Here is a 23,167-nt window from a genome sequence, read left to right on the forward strand (position 1 = left end):
ATGCTGGCATGGCTGGCTTCTGGTAAGAGCCCTCTTTCTGGCTTGCAGAAGATCATCTCTCTTGGTACATTTTCACATGGAGAAAGAAAAAAATACAAGCTCTCTGGCGTTTTTTTCTCTGAGGACACTAATCTCATCACAAAGGCCCCACCCTCAGAATCTTAGCTGAAACTAATTATCTCCCAAATACCCCAACTCCCAGCTACCATCACACTGGGGGTGAGGGCTCCAACTTAGGAATTTTGAGAGGACACAGTTCAGTCCATGGCAGTCTTTTTGACACAATCCTGCTGTTCTTGGTGTCTTTGCTTCCAGGTCGGGCAAGATATGCTGAACTGATTTTATACTTTTCCTAATTTGGCCTTAGAGTCAGCTAATTTTTCAAAGATCTCTGTTTTGTTATTTTTTGTTTTGTTTTGTTGTTTTGTTATTAAGTGGGAGATGGTAATTAAAACGCAAAATCTGGGCACTGAATGTGCTCACTGCTTTTGGTTTGGTCATTGTTTTAATGGGCAGAAACAGGATTTTTTTTTTCCCCAAGATAAAATACATCATGATTTCATAAACACATTTTCAATTCAAATTCAGGACTATTTATTTGTGTGTGTGTGTGTGTGTGTGTGTGTGTGTTTAACCTCACTGAGCTTGTGTCTATATCCCTTTTCTAAAAATCTTGGCTTTTATTTATTTTTATTTTTTTATGTTTGTTTATTATTTTTGACAGACAGAATCAGAGTGCAAGTGAGGGAGGAGCAGAGAGAGAGGGAGACACAGAATCTGAAGCAGGCTCTAAGCTCTGAGCTGTCAGCACAGAGCCCCACACAGGTCTTAAACCCATGAGCCGCAAGATCATGACTGAGCCAAAGTCTGACGCTTAACCAGCTGAGCCACCCAGGTGTCCCTAAAAATTTTAGTTTTTAAGGACATTATCAGCTTCTTTCTCTTTTGCAAAATGAATATTAGAATAACAACAAAATCTTACTACCCACAGTATGATACTGAAAGTTTAAAATATTTTTGCAGTCCTTTGTTTATTTCCCTTAAGGTATATCCCAATTGAGATTTGTAGCAAGATTACTGTCTATTCAAATCAGTTTGTATGATCTTCTCTGTGTGCTTATGACACTAACTGTATCCTCCTTGGGTTTGTTTATTTTACTTTCATTTGTGTGTGTGTGTGTGTGTGTGTGTGTGTGTGTGTGTGTGTGTGTGATGGCTTTATTTAATTTTTATGATAATTATGTAAAATGATAATATGGTTCCAAAGTAAAATTTATAAAACACAGTATATTCAAATAAGTCTTATTTGTATCCCTTTCCTCTCCACCCCCTTCCTTCCTTCCATACATAAATGTATTTTTAAATTACAGCTTATCCTTTATTTTTTTATGATAGGCAAAAATAATGTGTGTGTATTTCCACTCCATCCCCGTTTTTGTAAAGGACAAATGATAGCATACTATTCAGAGTTGTCTCCATCTAGCTTTCCTCACACAACAATATGTCCTGGCACTCCCTTTACAAAGCACATGTCAACACCCCCCATTCATTTTTGTCAGATGCATAGATTTCCATTTTGTGAATATATCACAGTTTCATAAGTAAGTTCAAAATAGGTGGACAATTGACTTGTTTCCATCTGTTTGTTACGAAACTACTGCTCTAAGGAAGAGCCTTTAGCATACACAAAGAATTTTTCTGTAAGTAACTTTTGATTCCGATGCACCGCCAGTTCCTAACAGCTAAACTTCAGAATGTGCAAAGATGGAGATAAAAATAGCCTATAAATAACCCAAAGGTGATTACCTTGGGGTAATCACTGAATAAAGGTTAATCACTATGAACCTCTTTCCTTCCAGTTTTCGTTCTGTTTGCACAAACCCGCAACCCTAAAAGCAGAGATTGTTGTAAAGATGTAGACTCCTGTAGCCTTCTTTCAGCTAGCATTGTGGTTTAAGTATTACCTGTTTTCAAAAACATTCTCAATGAACATCATCTTGATGCCTGCATAATGTTGTCAGATTATAATTAACAACTTCTCTATACTGTATAGACACATTACGCTTTCTGACACATATTGATACACTGCCAATAAGGAAAGGTGTTGTGATTTGTAATGTAAACAGCACTCCATGTATGCCGATGCTATCCGTGCACGAGACCTCCTTCTGATGACGATTTGGTGGATCTGGGGCAGGACCTGAGACTCTGCATTCCTGACAGATGCCCAAGTGAGCCATTGCTGCTGGTGCCTGCATAGTACAGTTCTTCAAAAAGCACTTATGTAAGGGATGATCATGGCCCAGTATTTTATTTTACTTCCTGTGAGATCGAACAAGGGGGCTGGACTTAGCATGAGTACTTACATGCTACACACTGGACCAGGTGGCCTCTGGATATCCTCTCTCCCCTCTGAGCCCTTTGATCCAAGGGACAGTTTTTTCTAACATTTCAGTATCTGCCCTTAGGTCTATTTTAGGTGGGTTACAGTTAAACTTCAAAATGTAGAGGATCTTTGTTGTGATAAACTAGGGAGTAATATTTCAGTGAAGGCAGCAACGGTAAGGGCTTCTTCCTCATTTTACCCCATGTGCTGTTGAATCAACACCAAACTGTGATGTGTTTGAAGCTTTTCCAGTGATGTAGGTCATGTGAAAGACCTGATGAGGCTCCAGAATTTCCCTGGAATACATGTTTCCTTCATCGTTTGCAGGGCTCATGTACCCATTTTTTTTTTCATTATGCAGATACTTGGTTGGCTGGCTCTAAGAGTATAATGATGAATAGCAAATTATACCTGTTTTCAAGGGTCTTAGAGTTTAGGAGGTTAGACAGGGAAGATAATTATAATTATAGAACTTTATGTGTGGTAAATACTATAGTAAGTTACAAGTAGGCACAGAGGAAGGAATCATAATACAATATTTTAGGACCGTGTTCCAGGAAAATTGAATACAAAGGTATAAATTAGCCAAGGGAAAAAAAAGAGGGGGTTCTGGAAGGAGGGAATATTCTGCAGGAAGATTTAGAGATTCAAAAGAGAAAGAAGAAAAACAAAAAGGCAAATTGAGGAACTGTAAGTAATCTGTCCTGAGGATACAGGGAGAGGTCATGAGTTGTGTATGTGTGTGTGAGTGTGTGTGTGTGTGTGTGCTGGGGATAGGGACCATTTTACTGTAGAGAAGGGTGAAGAAGTTAGAGAGATACGTAGGTCATGATCTCACTGTTCGTGAGTTCAAGCCCCACATCAGGCTCTGTGCTGACAGCTCAGAGCCTGGAGCCTACCTCAAATTCTGTGTCTCCTCTCTCTGCCCCTCCCCGGATTGCGCCCGCTCGCTTGCTCTCTCTCTCTCTCTCTCTCTCTCAAAAATAAATATGAAAAAAATTTATTTTAAGTTAAAATTTTAACTAGGGAATGTCACCCCCCTAAAAACAAAAACCAAACAACCTAAAACCCCACTTCCTGCAACTCAAGAGAATGAATTGCTCAGTAACACACCTGAAGGTTGACAAGACTGATGTAGCCCCCTAGGGAGGCTAATAATGACTCATGTTTATGAGTGTGTCAATGCTAGATTTAACTCTCAAACCACTCCTTTAGGTGTATGTCTTTATTATAATCGTCCTCATTGACACTTACCAACACTAGGCCAAAGCATGGTTGAACTACACTTCTGCAGCCTAGAACTTGGCAGTTGTAGAAACACAACCTGAACTCCGGTAGTTTGCTTCCAGCATCCATTTCGGGCTGTACCGCCTTCCTCACGGAAAGGCACAATGCATCTATATTTCTCTCCTGGGCGCACCGATACAATGAAAAGTTCTATATACGCCAATACATTCCTGGAACATACAGACGTATTTTATTTTATTTTATTTTATTTTATTTTATTTTATTTTATACATTGAAACAGAGGCAAAAATTAAGTGAATATTTAAAATTTATACAGACCTTTCAGAATAAGATTGGGCATCTGGAATCTTGACTCTCAATCTGATAACTCTAACCTAATAAGGTGAGTTTTTACCGATTGTGTAGTGATTGACTTGCTAGAAATGGAATAATGAAGAACACTTTGCTATAACATGGCGCTTGCTACCAGAGCAGAACTGGAAGCCAGCCACTTGTGTGAATATTCTGGGCTCTACAGAAATATTAGCATACTTCCTACCCATAATGTTTTGCAGGTTATGTTCAGATGCACCTCTTAAATTACATGTCTTAAGAAGTGTCTGGCATCTTTTCTCCTCAAAATGTTTGCTATATATGGTGTTTTTTACACTTTCATCCACCTTTGTGTTGAGTCCTTGCCCCCTACTGAATTAAAAGAATATGTACAGATATTTCTAAAATGGCAATAATAATGCCTATTTTACGGGATTATTTTGAGAGAACACATATGAAGTGATTGGCGCCTGGTCAGCATTCAACCAATATTAGATCAGTAAATTTTGTTTTCTTCCTTGGCACCATAGTTGCATTATCATTATTTAGAAGTTCTGAGATTACTTTCCAAATTGTTGTGTTGGTTACAAGCTTTCTGATTGAGACAATAAAAAATGTTAGATCCGAGTGGAGAATTTGGATTTTTGACAGGATTAAAAAAAAAAAAAAAAGTAACATTCCAGTCTACTCTGTCTGTACGCAAGAATTCGCAGAGTTTACCCATAAAGATGAATTTTTGTTTTTATAGAAGAGGCCAACAGGACATTCATTAGCTATTACCATTGCTTGACAATGTTAGAGCTTAATTCCAAATGTGTAAAGTTAGCAAGACCCTTGTCACATGACGACTGGCTATATTAAAAGGTGACCCTATGGTTTTCCAAGGGGACATGCTTCTTGGTGTCAATTCCCTTGTGTTTGTTACTACACAGTGGGTTTCAGCTAGAAAGGGGCTAATTGACTCACCAAATGAAGAAATAGCTTCTTCAGTCATGTCCAGAGTGAATGGCAATCCCAATACACTGGAGGGTAAGGAGTTGAAAGACTTCCTAGCACCTGGATTCATGCATGTCTCATTTGAATCTAGTATTTTGCATGAAGCTTAAAAAGTAATTTTCATGTAAAAACAAGTAAATGAGGTAAGTCCCCCCACTTTTCCTTTGGATCAGGACACAGTCCTTAAAAGTGGCACATTATGCAAATGAAGTTCATATTAGTCTCCCTTTCTGCTCTTGTAACATGACAAATCACATTTTGTAGGAGCTCTTCTTTTTCTTTGAGGCCAGAGAAGTCCCTCCAGAGCATAAGAGAGCCTTTAAGTATAGCCTTTAAGCACAAAGATTGAAACCATGAAATTGCACATGGTAATTATTTAAAAATGGGACTTAGGGGCGCCTAGGTGGCTCAGTCAGTTAAGTGCCTGACTTCTGCTCAGGTCATGATCTCATAGTTCGTGAGTTCGAGCCTCACATTGGACTCTGTGCTGACAGCTAAGAGCCTGGAGACTGCTTTGCATTCTGTGTCTCTGTCTCTCTCTGCCCCTCCCCTGCTCACACTCTGTCTGTCTCTCTCTCTGAAAAATAAATAAACATTAAAAAAATAATTAAAAAATAAAATAAATAAATAAAAATGGGATTTAATTAATGCAAAAATTTACCAGAGTTTATTTTTTCTTGTTGTGAATAATTAGAGTTCATTTGTTTTACCCTTTACATTTTCTTCAGTCATTACCTACATGGAATCAAACCTAAGCCAACCTTAATTCACAGAGAAGTATAATCACATCACAAGGTTATGGTGAGGACGGAGATTCAGGTATTAGTGTTACTATTCAGATTTGAGAATTAGGATGATTCTCACTGCACACAGTTTATGTTACTATTCACAGAAGGAATTATGCTAATTTCAGGTTTGTTTACTGCCTGAAAACAAGAGAGTAAGGGGTACTGGCTGAGTTTTCCCTCATTCTTCAACAAAGCAGCAGGTGGACCAGCACGGGCTCTACATTCCCTTCCGTGACTGTCATTCACATCAAGCCGGTTCTAGCAATTGTCAGCCATTGAAGCTCCAAGGACATGATGTCACTCGCTGAAGCCTTCCAGTCTGTTGTGACAGAATAATTGGTCCCTGGTACAATGGAAGCATATGCTGTTGATTGCAAGAATGCTGCCACTTGATGTCAGGAAGAGAAATCATAAACACTTACTAATCCACAGTATGCCTAAAATTGTCATGAAAACCCCTCTCACAGAGACTTTCATCCTAACATTTATAATTACTTGCTTTCTATAGCAAAACCCCAATATTCTGTTTTTCGGCATCGATACGGTTCCCCCACCTCTAGTAAAGTCTCTGAAAAGACCGAAGTATCTATCCTGATTTGCTGTGTTCTGGAAGAAGTGCTATGATATTGTCATGACATTAACCAAGAGTGACACATAATGAAGACTTCCAGGTCTGAGCAGGCTCAGTTGCCACGCCTCATTGTTTATCCCACAGGCAGCACTGGGGTGAAGGGGAGCTGTCTCCAAAAGACATCCCCATGGAAGTCTGAGTGAAGCTTAGATTCAGGATCTGGCAGAGCTCACACAGTATGAACACACGTACCCCACTACACCACTCTCCCACAAGAGACTCTTCATGCAGAACAACCAGTGACATCTTGAAACACTTCCAGATCTTCAGGGATGGAGCCATGAATGGAAAGAACGCTCACAAAGTCAGTCACCATCATTTAAATGTTCTGTATCTAACGGAGAGATGCTTTAGCAACACCAACACGGCTCGTGTATTTTTCCCTAAAAGCTTTACGTATAGGACATTTTTGTTATGGCTTTTCCATGTCATCCTAAGAACAGAAGACGGTGATAGGAAAACTGAAATCCCAGAGTTACCTCGTATCTATTTTCTTGGATCAGATAGCTTGCCACTTATCTGTTCTTGAAAGAATTCTGAGACCTCGGACAGGACACCATCGCATCTCTGTGAGATGGCAAATAAATGGTGAGAGGCATGTTGCATAAAACTCAAGTAAGGCATATTGTAGGAATTGTCTCTTCCTTCATATGGTTAAAGCATCCAGGAGACGTGAAGGAATTGCTTAGAATTAGTGTCTTTCATGAAAGGTAGCTTTTTCGCATCTGGAAAATGTTGTTCTGGATTAATGTTTATGTTCACAAATAACCATAAAATATAACGTTTTATCACAGATAGTTGAAACAAATTATGGCAATGCCTGCAGTTTCTCTTTTAAAGATTATTGTTGTGAGAAATGAAGAAAGCTGTGTGAAATAAGCCAGAGTTAACTATTGTACCCAGGTAGATTTTGCTGATTGAGTTAATAAACACGTTCATCCTCATAGCTAAAACATTTAGATGTAATATCAGGGATTAATAATGACATTTTCCATATTTTTTTAAATCAAAGGTCTTTTCCCAATTTTAATTTTTTAATCAGGTCTTTCCTGGACCTGTTCGCTTTAGAAATACAGTCCAGTGTTAAAATGGCTTTTCATAAGTATAACAATGAGCTAATTATCACTGTCTTCAACATAAAAACAAAAGAAACATCTAACAAGAAAGACCTGTAAATTGGTATAGGGAAAAAGCTGACTTTTTTCCCTATCTTTTCCCATATGAAAAAGTATCCCTTGATTTTTCTTTGTCTATTCTTCAGACTCACATAAGGCCAAACTAGACACAATTCGTGTTTACAGAAATCAAAGACACTTTTCTTTTTTGGTCCCCTGCCATTTCTCTCCGCATTGGGACAATTTTTTACTGTGTTTCTTGCCAAACAGGGGAAGCAATGGAAAGCTGTCAAGTGCCAGTAAGCGCATTTGAGAGAAGACAGGTCAAGGTTTTTCATTTTAGAAATCCTACGAAATACAGAACAGCTTAGAGCCATATGCTGTGATGCTTCCAGGACACTTTTATTGTGGTGTGTGTTATTGTTAAGTTCCATTGAACATCCAGTGATTGGCCCAGCCTGTGGGATGGCCCTCTAGTGTGACAGTGTCAGACGTTCCTGGTGGCAGGCTTGATATGAGCTGATTGCTCCTTCCATTCAGAGAGCATCATGCCTTTTACAGTAAAGAGAAGAACAAAGCCCCTCCTGACTGACAGCAATGTATGCTGCTTTTGTTTTTAATTCTTTAACACTTGACAGTCTTAGATGGTACTTTATACAAGGAGGTCAATTTCCAAAGCGCCCTTTCTTTAGAATTCAAGGGGCGAGAGGATAAATTGAATATGACCTTCGGTAGTGATTATCTCTTCTTTTCATTTAGATATCAAATGGAAAGTTTGGAAGCCTGCTGATTATGTTATTGAATAGTCACTGACCTAAGTCTTGAGACATAAAAGTAGCCACTACTTTGGAGGCATGGCTAGTTTGGGTTCTAAATGTAGGCCAGAATGTTAAGAATTTACTCAAATTGTTGACTGCAACAGGTGTTCTGGTAGAGAAGAATAAAATAATAAGTAGGGTAATCCCTACAGAGTTGCAATCAGATTTTATGGGAAATAAATAACTTTCCTTGCTAATGTAATAAAAGCTGTGCAAATTTAATTTCTTGTTCATTGTCATTATCTAGATTTGATATTCCCACTGAGATGTCAAGGGAAGTCTCAGGAGATTGGGATGATTCTAGCAGTAACCACTGTTGCATCAGTGATGGGATGGGCTGGATACAAGCCACTCACCTCTCATGAGAAGCTAAGAATTATGGGTGGGATCCCCTACACTTGTTTCTTCTAAATCTATCAGCAATCATAACAAGAGAGCTAACTAACCTTGGAGGTATGTAAGGATATGATGACACCGGACATGCCACCCAAATGCCCATTTAGTGAAGAACTTACTGCACCAACCACTGGGAGTGCTGTTGATAGATAACCTTCAGGTGTCAGCTCTAGTGCAGGGGGCCACTTGGCCCAAGGTCATGCCTTTCTTGGGGTGGACCACCACCAAAGGCTGATCAGTATTGTGATGTTAATGCCTGACTACCGTGGCCCAAATCAGAACAACTAAGGGCTGTTTTAGCTCTGGAGCTCCCACGGGGCCAACTGAGGTAAGGCATGCATCATGGCTCAATTTCTCCTTCTGTCCACTCAGGCCTCGTTGCATTTCCTTTTCCAGGTAGCAATCCCAGAGCCTTTCCTTAATACACAAGATGCTTTCTGCACTCCATGTCAGGGTCAGCTTCCCTAGGGATCCAAGATGCAGCCAACATGCAGCTAGACACATCCTGGATTCTTTACTGGATTATTTGCAGTTACAATGGCCAGTGATCTTACAGGACTGTAATCCTGTTTTGTGTTTGATAAGTCTTGTTAGCAATGCAGCCAACTTCACAACTAATATTAAAATGATAGAAAGGTTATGTGAATGAGTTGAAGGAAGGGCCCCAAGCCTGTATCTTTACATCTGCAATCAGTTGTCAGCTCTTACACAATTGGGGAAAATCAAAAGACTATATTCTGTGTAGGGAGATGTATATTGGCTTTAGCGTATGCACAAGTTTTGTTGTTCAATTTTTGTTTTTATTTTATACAGTATTTTTTAATATAATTATTTTGAGAGAGAGAGAGAGAGAGAGAGGAGAGAAGAGAGAAGAGAGAGAGAGAGAGATCACAAGCAGACTCTGCACTGTCAGTGTGGAACCTGACACGGGCCTCGAACTCATGAACAGTGGGATCATGACTTGAATTGAAATCTAGACTCCGATGCTTAATCGACTGAGCCACCCAAGCGCCCCATACTTTATACAGTTTTTGAGTTATGTGCATAGTCCTATGAATTTTTTCCTTAAAAAAAAACTTCTACCCTTTTGATTTAAGATTTTAAAGAATTATTGCCTTCATTATCAGTACTCACTGATGCTGCCAATTCAATTATCTGCAATGGAGGGCAGTGGTGGCCAAGAAAAACTAAAACAATGAATTATCCAGCATCATTTATGTTTTTTCCTAAGTACTTTTTTCCTACATTTGAATACAAATGCCTCATATAATGCACATTAAAAAATATAACTTTTAAATAAACTGCCTGTGGATAATTGAAAAGAAGACTATATTTACATTTGATTCTTTCTCTAAGAAAGCTGTAATCATATATAATCATCAAGATAAAATAGTATCTTCCATAAAAGTCATATTTTTGGTATTTTATCAGTCACAAAGAAGACTGAAAAGCAGTCGAGTGAATGTGGAGTCAATTGAGTGAAGGGAGAGTTAAAACACACTTGGGGGAAAACGAGTTGCCATTTCTCACATTGCATTTATAATTTCCTTAGCAATTGCGAGTAAAATAGAAGAGGATGATTCATGTGAGAAATTGACATTACCTATTCCAACTTGTTTGTTACATGTGTGAAAATTTTCAATGAAGCAATTTTGATTTTAAAAGCTTACCCATTTGCTATTGGAAGTTTTATTTCTTTGCCTTTTCAGACTTATGAATAAAAAGGACTCAGACTTTATGAATTTACTTGGACTTTTCTCTTTTCTCGTTGAAGGGAGATATTCATTAGGGAAGCTAAATTTAAACATTCTCTTTCTGCCTTAGTCAGTAGTAAATAATGGTATCTTAGTGATAGTAAGAACTACGTTTCATTGCATGTATCTTTTTTTCCTTCCTTCCTTCCTTCCTTCCTTCCTTCCTTCCTTCCTTCCTTCCTTCCTTCCTTCCTTCCTTTTGAGAGCACGTAGGTGTGCCAGCAGGGGAGGGGCAGAAAGAGAGGAGGAGAGAAAATCCCAAGCAGGCTCCATGTGGTCAATGCAGAGCCCGACCAGGGCCATGAGATCATGACCTGAGCTGATATCAAGAGCCGGCGCTTAACCTACTGTGCTACCCGGGCACCCCACATATATTTTTTGGCCAGGCCCTATACTAATGATTCAAATATATTTTCTCCTTGTTTCTCCAGAAGTCTTGTGAAGAAGTTCATGTTAAACCTATGAGAAGCTAAGGCTCAGAAAATCTAAGTAAGTCACCAAAGGTCACACAGTAGAAAGTAGTGTACCTACAATTCAAGGTCAGGCAGCCTGCCTCTGACATCTGTACTCTTTTCAAAATGCTGAGCAGTAGTGGATGGCTGCTCTGTGTCATCAAAAGAAATAAAATTCAGCTTCAAGTGAAAATGTAGTGTGTTAGCTCTTCATGCAATTTAACTTCCATTCTAGGCACATCACTGTTTTTTGGTTTTTTGGGGTCTTTTTGGAACCTCTGAAACTGAGTTTAAGGAGTTACTGTTCTCCTTGGAGACTTCTAAGTAGTATCAGGCTGCCCCTTTCATATTTTTTATTACTTGGCCGTGAATGTAATAATATGCCTTATGGGAATGCTTCCATTTCTCTATTTTTCAATGTGAAGAATTGTTTATATAATAGCTATTATAATATATGCTAAGGGAAATTACTTCATTCATCAAAAAATAGTTGAGAACCTACTAGGTGTTAGACACTGTGCCAGGCATTGAATATAAAATAGTAAAGAAAACAGACAGTATATCTATTTTCATGGTGTTTATTTTCTTGTGGGAAGAGAGGCAAGCAATATGAGTTCTAGGGAATGATTTATTATAATTTGCTTTAATGAATTTATCCATGAGCTGCTAACCTTCTTAACCTGAGGACATTCTGAAATAAAAGGGATTTACTTCTTCTAAAGAAAACATTTTTCCTTATCTCTGCCTTGAAAATAATAAAATGTTATTTAAAAAAATGCATGGGTCAACATAAAGTGGTATCTAAAAAAGCAGGATTTGAGGCATGCATTTGCCTATTAACATGACCCAGAAGAACTTTCCATTGTTATAAGTAGCAGTGATTATTATATGTGCTTTATATGGTTTTTAAAGTGTTCTAAAACATGTAAATGATTATTTTCTTTTTTTTTATTTCCAATCTTTTTTTCCCCAAAATGTTGTATTCAGTATGTTTAACCCAATTGATACAGCTAAATACACAAAGATGTTAAGCCCTAAGCTTTTCCATGACCGTTCCCAAATATTGGGTCATTCTTCTCAACACATTAGCTCGGATAGCAGCCAGTTCCACAAAGAACTAATCCTCGTTATAACCCTGTCCAAAGCTTAGTGTCATCTTCCTATTTATTGGAGCTGGATTAGATTCATGACCCCCACCTCTACCAATTTAACATGTAATTTTGGCCAATTGTTGAACACATCACTTAGACTTTCCTGGAAATGATTTTCTCCACATTTGTTGGCACTCTAAGCAGTCCTGAATATATTTGGGAAGAGAGTTTCGATGTTTTGTGTCTGTGGATTTGGCCTGAATGTGGATAACTGGGTTGCATTCCTGGTTTTGAAGGAGCCTGAAGCATGGCCCAAGAGGTTGCCTGATGAATACAGTCATGGAATTTGGAACTGGACGAGACCTTAGAGACCGCCTAATCCAACCATTTCAAGCAGATGCAGAAACTCCAGAGCCAAAAGAGGTCAAATGACTAACCCAGGGTCTCAGAATGAGCTGGAGGCAAAAGCCAGGCCGGAATCCAGTTCTCTCCTCCAAGGGTCACCCTCTTCCCATGGCTCAGTACAAGGCTCTAACCTCTGGTGTGCCTCACTCTTAGTCTAATAAATAGGACGGATGATTGTAAACTTTGGAAAGGTTTAAATTGAGGATCGGGGCGCCTGGGTGGCTCCGTTGGTTGAGTGTCAGACTTCAGCTCAGGTCATGATCTCACGGTTTGTGAGTCTGAGCCCTGCCTCTGGCTCTGTGCTGACAGCTCAGAGTCTAGAGCCTGCTTTGGATTCTGCGTCCCCTTTTCTCTGCCCCTCCCCCACTTGTGCTCTGTCTCTCTCTGTCTCTCAAAAATAAATAAATGTAAAAAAATGTTTTTAATGAGGATTAACTATTGTCTTTTGTGATTGTGTGGCTCAACCCTAGTAAGGAAAGTAATCAGGCAAACCAAGTGTATTATTTATCAATGCAAAAGTAAATACTAGCATAACTACTAAAGGAGTAAAAAATTCCTCTATCTTTGGGTGGCTTGTGAATAAGAGCACTATATTCTTGCTGTTCCTTTTCTCCTCTGTATGTGCTTAACTATGATACAATATTTTTTCCCTCACAGTAAAGCCTACAGCTTAGAGGATCAGAAACTTCCCCCTTAATTTGTTTTTTGTGGCTCATTATCTAGGAGAAGGCTATTTTCTATTTTTTACAAAGGGAGATTTAAAGTCATCCCTAACTTTTTTATGAGGATGTGATTTTGGCAACAGTGAAACTTATAACCTTCCTCGTGACAGGTTGCTATTACAAATATCTATTAGATAATACTGAGTATTGAGCTTTTATTAAATATTGCGTTTCAAGCAAATCCCCTTGTACCACAGATTACATATTTTTTTGGTAAAATCTGTAGAAAAGTTATCAATTGCATGGCATTTCTTCTTCCCGTCTCTTTCATTAATGTTCACATCCAGGCCTTGGTAGAATCTCTTCACCCTCTCCTGGCTCAGGTGTCTGCCTACTGACCCCATATAAGTGTTATTAAAATCCTTAAGAGATATTATAATAAGGTCCTTCACACTGAAGAGAAATATAAGATGTACTGTGCCATCCTCCTAGGCTCCCTGGTATATCAGTCCTAGAGTGAAAAAAGAGACTGATGCAAACCTACAGGCAGCCTAGTCCCTAGAGGACTTTTTTTTTCCTGATTCTGTGAGTATACCACATACTTAGATGGCCACATCCTATGCTGCCTCCTCTCGAGAGGAGACTAACTCTGCAAAAGAGATGTATACCATCGAGAACGTGAGAATAATCATCATACTTGTATCTTGTGTAGATTTCTGACATAGGAAAATTCTCTAGTCCTTGCCCCTCCACTTCACTTTCTCTTTAAATCTGCTAGAGGGGTGCCCAGGCAGCTAAGTCAGTTAAGTGTCCAGCTCTTGATTTCAGTTTTGATCATGGTCTCACAGTTCACAAGATCGAGCCCCACATTGGGCTCTGCACTGACTGCAGGGAGCCTGCTTAGGAATCATTCGATCTCTCTCTCTCTCTCTCTCTCTCTCTCTCTCTCTCTCTCTCTCTTTCATTCTCTCTCTCTCTAAGTAAGTAAGTAAGTAAATAAATAAATAAATAAATAAATAAATAAATAAATAAATCAAATGCTAGAAAAAAAACATGAAAAAGGGCTCCCTCCCCTAATGCATGCTCACACACCGTATCCTTGCTTCCTCTAAGCACGTACACTGTCTTTAGAGCAGAGAAACCAGCTCCAAAACTTTGCTAAAAATCAATTCTTTTTTCAACAAATATTTATTGAGCACCTACTATGTGCCAAGTTCTTTTATAGGAGCCAGGGCCACATGAATGAATAAAGCAAATATATGTATATGTATGTATGTGTATATATATATCTCTGTATATCTATCTATCTATGTAGATATATCTATCTATCTATATCTGTATGTATGTATATATATATATATATACATACATACATACAGATATATATATATATCCTACTCCATGAGGCTTATACTATCCTAGGAGAGAAAGATAACAAAATAAGAAAAATATGGTAAGTCGTATTGTTCTAGAGGAAAATATGGCATGTAAAGGGAGTGAGGTAAAGATATCTGTGTGCATTCTAAATAAAATACTAAGGGGTGGCCTCTCTGAGGTGACATTTTTACAAAGATCTGAAGGAATTGAAGGAGAGAGCCAGGCAATACTCTGGGAGCAAGATGATTCTAAGCAGAGGAAACCTCAAGTGTAGAAGTCCTAAGGCAGAAAAATTCCTTGAGTGTGTGAGGAATATCAGAGAAGCCTGAATGGCTAAAGTAGAGTGAGCGAGAGGCAGAAGAAATGGTAGACTAGGGCTTCTAGGTCATTTTTTGGACATTTGCTATTATTCTGAAATGGAAACCCTTGAGATTTTGAGCAGGGAATTTATATGACCGAATGTACAGTTTAGCAAGGATTCCTCAATCTATGGAACTGCTGAGTTGAGATTAACTGTATAGGTGGGCAAGGGTGGAGGCAGGGAGACCAGTTAGGAGGTGATTGTAATAACCCGGCACAGAGACCACAGTGGACTGGACCAGTGGGCAGCAGTAAAGGTGGGAAGAAGCCGTTGAATTCTGAATGATTTTGAAAGTAGAATTAATAGGGGTCAGTGATGGAATGCAAAAGATAAAAGAAGGAAGAGTCAAGGATAACTTCCAAGTTTTGTGACCTGAGCCTTGGAAGAGTTAGCATTACAAAGTGAGGAGGGCTGGGAAGCAGTGAGCTGGGGCAGGAGTGAGTTGTATGTCTCAAGCCTGTGAGACATACAAATGGAAATGTTCAGTAGGTGGTTGGGGATAGGAGTCTAGAGATGAAAGGAAAGGACAGGAGTGGAGGTGGACTTGGGTTGGATTTTAAACTCATGAGATTTGGTAAAATAACCTTGGTAGGTATCGCACGTAGGGGAGGGAACACAAGGTATAGATGAGAATGGATATTCAGCTCTCTTCTTCCTAGAAGCACAAAGATGAAGTATATTTAGTAGGTTACTTTATCTTACTTTTTTTTCCATTCAACATGTCAGGTAGGATTAGGTCATAGAAAGTAATTTTAGGTATTTTGGCACGCACATGCACGCACACATGCACACAAGCACTCAGGTAATAGCTCTGAAGAAATGGGGGCAGCATTGAATAGGCTCTTTTTTGAAACTTAGCCCATGATAAATATAGCAGAAGTTACAGCCTTAAGGCAAATCTTTCTTCTTGGGCTAGGTTTGTTTATTTAGGTAGGTGTTCTGTATATTTTCTATGTTAGAAAGTACAAGGGGATCTTGTGTCATTTCATCAGATAGATAATAGCGAGTTGTTTTAATCTTTTTTTTTTTTTGGGAAAACAATTAAAAGTCATAACTTCTTGAAGATAATTCCATTCTTCCGTGTCCCTCACCCCCACCCACACTACATCTGCCCAATTAGTGGTTTTGTTTGAAATGCTGGTTTTCAAGAGCATTTTCCAGAAGGTGATTTCCCTGTCCTTTGTGAATTGTAAAATAATGGCCTCTGGTCAAGCATTTATTTCTTTAACGAAACTGTGTGAAATCCAGGGGCTGGGTGAGCTGCCCATATATGTCAAACACTGTGCTCACGGGTATTTCATAAATGTCCTCACCTGTCTCACCCAGCAGCTCCGTGATATTGGTAGAATGAGCTTCATTTATGGCTGAGACAGATGAAATTCAGAGAGACTGGGCAACTGGTCAAGTAGTAAAATGAGTGTTTCTAACTCAACTCCCCTGTTTTCTCTGTAGGCCATACTGTGTTTCCTCGCAGCTCTACCTTTCCACACTTTTCCAAAATTTCTACCTATAGCGTAAGCCGTGTAGATCATCCTAAAATTATGCGTCTTCCTGCTGTTACTTTGCTGAAATCAGTGCACATTGTCTTCCAATCATGTGACTAAGACACATTTCAGTAGTGCGCTGCGATGGCACCATCTTCCCTTGGAGAAGCCCCTTGTACATTCTGTGTGCAAATTCCTTACTCATCATTGCCTGCTGGGTGGCTGTTTCTGTCACCGGCCTTTGTTTTACAGACTTGTTAACTGAGAAGAGAAAAACCAGTCTCAAGGTCAAAGGTAAAACCATGATCTCAGCTCTCTAGTAACAAATCATTTCTTTTGCAGGTATACTACCTGCTGGGGCATTGTAAGTGTTCGATGAAGGAATTGTTCAATTTACTGCATCGGACGCCTTATCCTATTTGTGCATGTTTCTTCGATGTAGGCTCATTTCCCCCGCACAAATCCCAAACCAGTCTGAATACCCTTTGATGCTTTTTCATCTTTTGTTCTGGCTTATAATTCCTATGAAGTAAAATAAATGCATCCATATACTACTTACATACATACATACATAAAAATAAGGATCTTGAAATACAATGTTTGAATTTCAATGACTCTAAGAACAGAAGTCTTAAGTGCCCCTCAAATTCAGCAAATAGGTTGCCAAAGATTAGAAAGATGGGTCATGCTGATAGAGTAGACGTGTGAGGAAATGAAACTTTTGAATACAGTTGGCAGAGGTATAAATTGATACAAACTTGGGGGGATTACCTAAAACATATTAAATCTGTATTCCCTTTAATTATTCTACTTCTGGAAGTGTATCCTCTAGACATCTTCACACAGCTACCAGAATAAAGATATCTGGACGGAGATAACTGGGTCAACATATTTGATTATTGCATTGTTCTTGAAAAGCAAAGGAGTCATCCATGGCTTTCTGAAAACAAACAAGAGAGAAATTCAGTTCTGAATTTATATTAAGTTTGTTATTTTGGTAATGTGACAAATCTTATCCTTTCTATATTAAAAAATTCGAAACCATAGATAAGTAAGAAAGAAGGAAAAAGAAAGTGTGTTATTGATGCCCCCTCTCAGAGATAACCATTATTAAAAAGTTGATGTTTTCTTCTGGTTCTTTTCTGTGCAAATGTGTTATGTGCCAACACATTTTTTTTTGGTTTTTGCCTGCTTTCCCCATATAACTTTATGACATTGATATTTTCTTTTATCAAAGCTTTCTGTGAGAATCATTTTTAATAACCACAAGATCCTACATTATGGAAATATAGTAAATTAAGCTTTCCCATGTTGTAGGATATTTAGGGTTTTTTTCTAGTTTTGCTTTTAAGTACTATTCTGTGATGGTAGCAGGCCAAAAAAGTAGGTATGTGTTTCCTTTTCATTAATTTCTTTGTTCCACATGTCCTAGTAGCTTCTGGTTTGCTGAAGTTTTGTTAACAAAATATGGATCAGTATCTCCTAATCTGTTTCTCTCATGGCAAGTCTTGTTTATGGCTGGTATAGTAAGCCAAGAAGTGATTATCAATATATGTGTATCTCACGCATATAATTTTTTTCTTTTCATTTCAGCCATAGCACTTGATTTTAAGGCACATGTTTTTGGATATTTTGAGCTGGCACAAGTTATGTTATTGGTGGTAATCTGCTATTGGGTTAGAGCTTTGACTCCAGAGTCCCAGGTCTTGTTTGAATCTTAACTCTGGTCATGGTGTGATTTTAGATCAGTCCTTTACCCACACATAGTGTCCACTTTTTCATGTTTAAAGTAGTGATGACAATAATACCCACTGTGACTGCTAAAGATAAGTATTAGAGATAATGCAAGGCATGGTGCTCAACACAAAGGAAGAGCTTAATAAAGTGTAGTCATCCTTAGTATTGTTACTCACTGCACATTATTCACACTGTTCTTTTGATATTATAGTTGTGGTTTAGTTTGGTTTTTGACATACGCTTGTTCACTTCCAGTCAATATTCTTTTCCTTTGTCATGCATTGTACGAAGCTTATGCCTTCATTTCTGTAATAATCACATTCTCACTTCTCCTTTGTCTTTTGCCCTCCTCCCCACCCCATGTATTCCTCAAATGTGAATTTTAAATTACTAGCATTAAAATGAAAATTATGAGAAAATCATGAGATCCAGCTTTTGGGACCTATCTGGGTTTGTGTCTTTTAAATTAGAACTAATACATGGCTGATTTTTAAAAAATATTTTCATATTTCTGGGGAAGTTAGCACCATGCTTGAATGTGTATGGTAATGAGGCCATTGACCCATTAAGACTACACAAAAATGTGGGGCTTGAACTCTTACAGTGCTCTCACTCACCTCATGAACAATAACCTTGAGAATTGGTAATTCTAGTCCAGACTTCAAAAATGAAGGAAGAGAGGCAGAAAAATGATTTCACTGCATGGCAAGTTGATAATAACCTGATTAGATCTCTTCATTATACACTGTCTTTTCAGGATCCTTGATTTTGAAATTTGGCATAGACACTTTGTATTTTTCAGGATAAAAAATTCATAAAAATGATGAAGAACCACTCTTTCTGAAGGAACCCATTGTCGTTATCAGTCAGATTCTCTTGGGAAAGGAAAGCCACAGAGGGACAATCAAAAATGACAGCTCTTAGTATATAATTTTATATGCACTGGATTTTGTTATCTGTCTTTTGTACAGGCCCCTTCCTGATGTTTTCCATTTTTCCCTTTTTCTTAAGTTTATCAAAATAGCATCCAATGTAAAATAATAGTAATCATAATGCTACAGAAATGTCAATGTGAGCCTCTTGTAAATTTACCCATAGAGACCAACATCATTTTTCTAGATAAGTCTCCTCATCTTTCCCCGTGCATAGACATGCATTTGTCCGTATGCTTGTGTCTGTAACATATCTGTGTTATATGCACTTTTAAAAAATATTTTTAAGTTTATTTATTTATTTTGAGAGAGACAGTGTGAGTGGGGAAGGGACAGAGAAAGAGAGGGAGAGAGAAAGAGAGAGAGAAAGAGAGGGAGAGAGAGAATCCCAAGCAGGCTCCAGGCTGCCAGTGCAGAGCCTGACACAGGGCTCGAACTCATGAAACCATGAGATCATGACCTGAACCAAAGGGAAGAGTCTGATGTTCAACCGACTGAGCCTCCCAAATGCCCCTGTATTATATACACTTTAAACATAGCATTAGTTTCCTTCCTCCTGAGCAGATTCTGAGACAAGGATTTGATTAGTTTACTTGGGAAGTGATCCAGAAAATAGAAGTAAAGGAATGAAGAATATGAGTTGGAGATGGGAGAAAAGTCCAAAAGGGATGTTCTAATAAACAGACTTTGGTGATTGGAGCTCATTTTCGCTGGAGAACTCTGAGGAGCCATGTAGAATGCACATCAGATGAGGAGGCTGAAGCTTTTATCGTTCAACTTCCATACCCCATTGGTTGGAATTTGTCCCCAGGCTGTGAACTACCCGGCACCTTGGGCTATGCCTATGTGCACTGAGCAGCCTTCTGCACCTTTGGAAAAGGCAGAGTGGCAAGACCCCCAGCTCCTGCTTGTCATGGGACTGGCAGTGGTGCCTGTGAACGTCCAGCTGGATGTGTTGTAGTCAGATGGGCCAAGGGGATGTGCTGTGGAGCCCTATGACCATAGAGCATCACCTACAATCCTGCATACTGTTCTTTAACTAGCTTTGTTGAAAAAAATCAGCAAGGTACCTTGGATACATTTCCAAGTCAGTTCATGCCCACGGTACTTTGTTATTTTCAATGGCAACTTTTCTCACTGAATATTAGAGTAGGCTAGATGATCATTTGAGTGAGAACAATGCCAGTATTTGTCTTCATTTTACTGTGTGAATCTAGAGGTTTGCTAAATAATCCTCCCTAAATCCAAGAGTGATTTAACTTCTATAACAGTGCCTCTCAAACTCTTATGTACACATGAATCACCTGCAGATCTTGTTAAAATACAGATCTGCTTTAGCAGGTCAGGGGTAGCACCTGACTTTCTCCATTTCTAACCACCAACGGTTGCTGACGCACAAGCCATGCTTTGACTACAAGGTTCCACAACTAAATAATTTGAATGGAACTTGTGCATTGTGAAAATATTCCTTATAAGAGTCTGGAAAATTTTCATAAAGACAGACCTATTGAATCAGCAGCTGGGAGAATCTAATTTCCAGCTCCAGACTTGATTTGGGAGCTTGGGCAAGTCTTCTCTGTCCTCCGAGAAAATCTTGGGCATGGATATCATTCAGATGCCTTGGATTCTAAAGTAATATTTTATGATCAGATGTGTGCATTCCTTTGCTTGCAAGGAAAATATGTTTCCTGTCCTCTTAGTTCTATAAATGTGCTTGGCCATGCTAGTCTATAAAATTGGATTTAGGAGATTCCAGGTTTCTTGGGTGTTTATATTTGTACACCATCACTACTCTTGAAACTAAGTAGATATCTAAACTTAAAGTATCCAAGAGAGTTCTAGATTTCTTTCTTCAAATTTGGCTCTCCATGTCTTCTTCCACAATAAATAGTAATTTTGCGGGTGAAGATGCAAATCTCAAAACCCTGAGATAATCCTTGAGTCTTCCTTTCTCATATTCCTCATATTGCAGCCATGCAGAAGTATATAGAATTGGCCTTAAAAACAGATTTTGTTTAAACCACCTACTTTACCATGATCTCCACTGCTGTATCCATAATCACTCTCCTGATCTATTGCAAAAGCTTCCCACCTAATGGGAACCCTACCCTATTTCCTAGTTCTCCATTTTCTTCCAGATTTATTTTTTCAACAAATCAGGTCATGTTTTCCCCACCCCACTCCCACCTTAACTTCTTCAGTGCTTTCCCATTACACATAAGAACATGATCCCAGTTCCCATCATGCAGCTCGGCATGGCCTACAATGCCCAACTGATGGCACCAACATACCTTCACATTGTCATTTCATGCCTCTACCTACTCAGTGTGTCGCATCCACTGGCCTGTTTCCTTGACCTCATGAAAAGGAAGCTCTTTCCTGCCTGAGGAACTTGGCTTTTCCACCTGCCTGGAAAATGTTTTGAATTCTATGGATTTTGTAATGTTTTCCTTTCAGTTAATTTGAAATTCATCAATCCTTTCTCTGTGTAAATCTGATCATATTTAACCACTGTCAGTCATAATCTGGCTCTTTTTAAAATGCTCACAATAAAATGGAAATGGGAAAAAACATAAAAGGAAGCTGTGATTTCTGTTCTCTTGCCCATTTTTTACCTGTCTTCTCTGATTTCTGATTTGCTGTATGCTAAATAAGGTAGTTTTCACAGAATAGCTAATAAATTAAATAGCTTTACCTGTAAATAGGTACATTTTTATTTAGTGCTTTCTTTAATATAGGCTTCTAAAATTGATGGTTACATGCCTCCTCAAGTGCTTAATTTTATTTTGTTTCTCATTTACTTGAGAAGAAAATATAGCCAGGCAACCAGTGAATGTGTATGGTAGCTTAAGAGGAGGAGAAGATATAGATATTAACATCTATAATACTAACATCTATAAAGTGTCCTTGTAACCCTCACCCTCACCTTAACTCTATGGTAGCAGTATCCTCCTTTTAAATGGTGAGGAGACAAAGGCTTAAGGAAGTGAACTCACTAGTCCAGAATTACAGGATGTGTGTATGAATGTATATATATGCTTCCCGGTAGCTAATATGCAAGTAATACATCTGGATCTGAAACCAGATTGGCCACAGAAATCCCTGGTGGTTTTTCATTGTATTGGCATCTTTCTCAACAAAGTCCATGGAAGTGATTCTTAAGGATTCATGAGTTCCCTATGAGAATTTGCAAACTTGGGGATTTCCATCCTATGACTCTAAGTGTAAAAGGTTATGAAAGCATATTTGAGATCATCTGGCTGACCAGTTGATGTCACTGCCTGTGTCTGTATTTATGTCTATAATCACATTGTGCCAAAGAGGCCTACTGTCGTTGTCTGGGACTGATGAGGAAAGAACCAGGCAGATGTAATCAGTAAATGATGCTTTCAAGCCACATGAAAGCTGTTAGCCTGGCAAGCTAAGCCCAGATGAAGATTTTATAGTAATGCAAATACAAGGAAGTGGTGAAGGATCACAGTGTCACATGGCAAAGAGAACATAGCCCATGAATTTCAAAACTATTTGATGCGCAGCAGTCAAAAACATATTCACGTTGCAAGCAACATCACCCGTGATACTCAATTAATGTTTTAATTAAATTGTATTGGTTATGCAACTTTGCGTTTATGCAATTTTAAAGGGTATTTGGTTTACTAGTTGCATACGAGCTACAAACAAAGGCATTTTTACCTCATTAATTAAGCATTTGCATATATTTGAGTTCTCTTTAATGAAAAGAACCAAGTCAAAGCTGGAAGTCTACTGTGTATATTTATATAAAACATAATATCTACTAATATAGAGTGATAGATATCTAATAATGGTATTTATATGTGCATGTATATACACACACATGTGTTTATGTATACATATTTTTGTGTATATACATACATATTATATGTATGTATACATATTTTTATACATATACATACATATTGTGTATATACACACACACACACACACATATGTGTATATGTATACATTTTTTTTTCTCTTTAGAGGGGTTGATACCAGGATGCTCAACCTTGGCCAGACAGATATTTTCTTTCACAGATAACTCTTTGTTGTAAGAGACTTTCCTGTATGTTGTGGGATACCAAGAGCAGCCCCCTCACTACGGTTGTGACAAAAAAAAAATGTTTCCAGATATTGCCAAATGTCTCCTGGGGGCAAAATTGCCCTCAGATGCCTCACTAATCTGTGCATTATTCAAATTGAG

General features: G+C 38.5%; 1 protein-coding gene across 9 annotated transcripts in view; it reads left to right on the top strand.

The window, feature by feature from the left end:
• Positions 1-23,167, top strand: part of RBMS3 (RNA binding motif single stranded interacting protein 3) — a 1,316,996-nt gene that overhangs the window by 1,012,638 nt on the left and 281,191 nt on the right. The gene's annotated exons all lie outside the window — the stretch shown is intronic.

This window comes from Acinonyx jubatus, chromosome C2, assembly GCF_027475565.1.
Source record: "Acinonyx jubatus isolate Ajub_Pintada_27869175 chromosome C2, VMU_Ajub_asm_v1.0, whole genome shotgun sequence".
NCBI classification, from domain to species: domain Eukaryota; kingdom Metazoa; phylum Chordata; class Mammalia; order Carnivora; family Felidae; genus Acinonyx; species Acinonyx jubatus.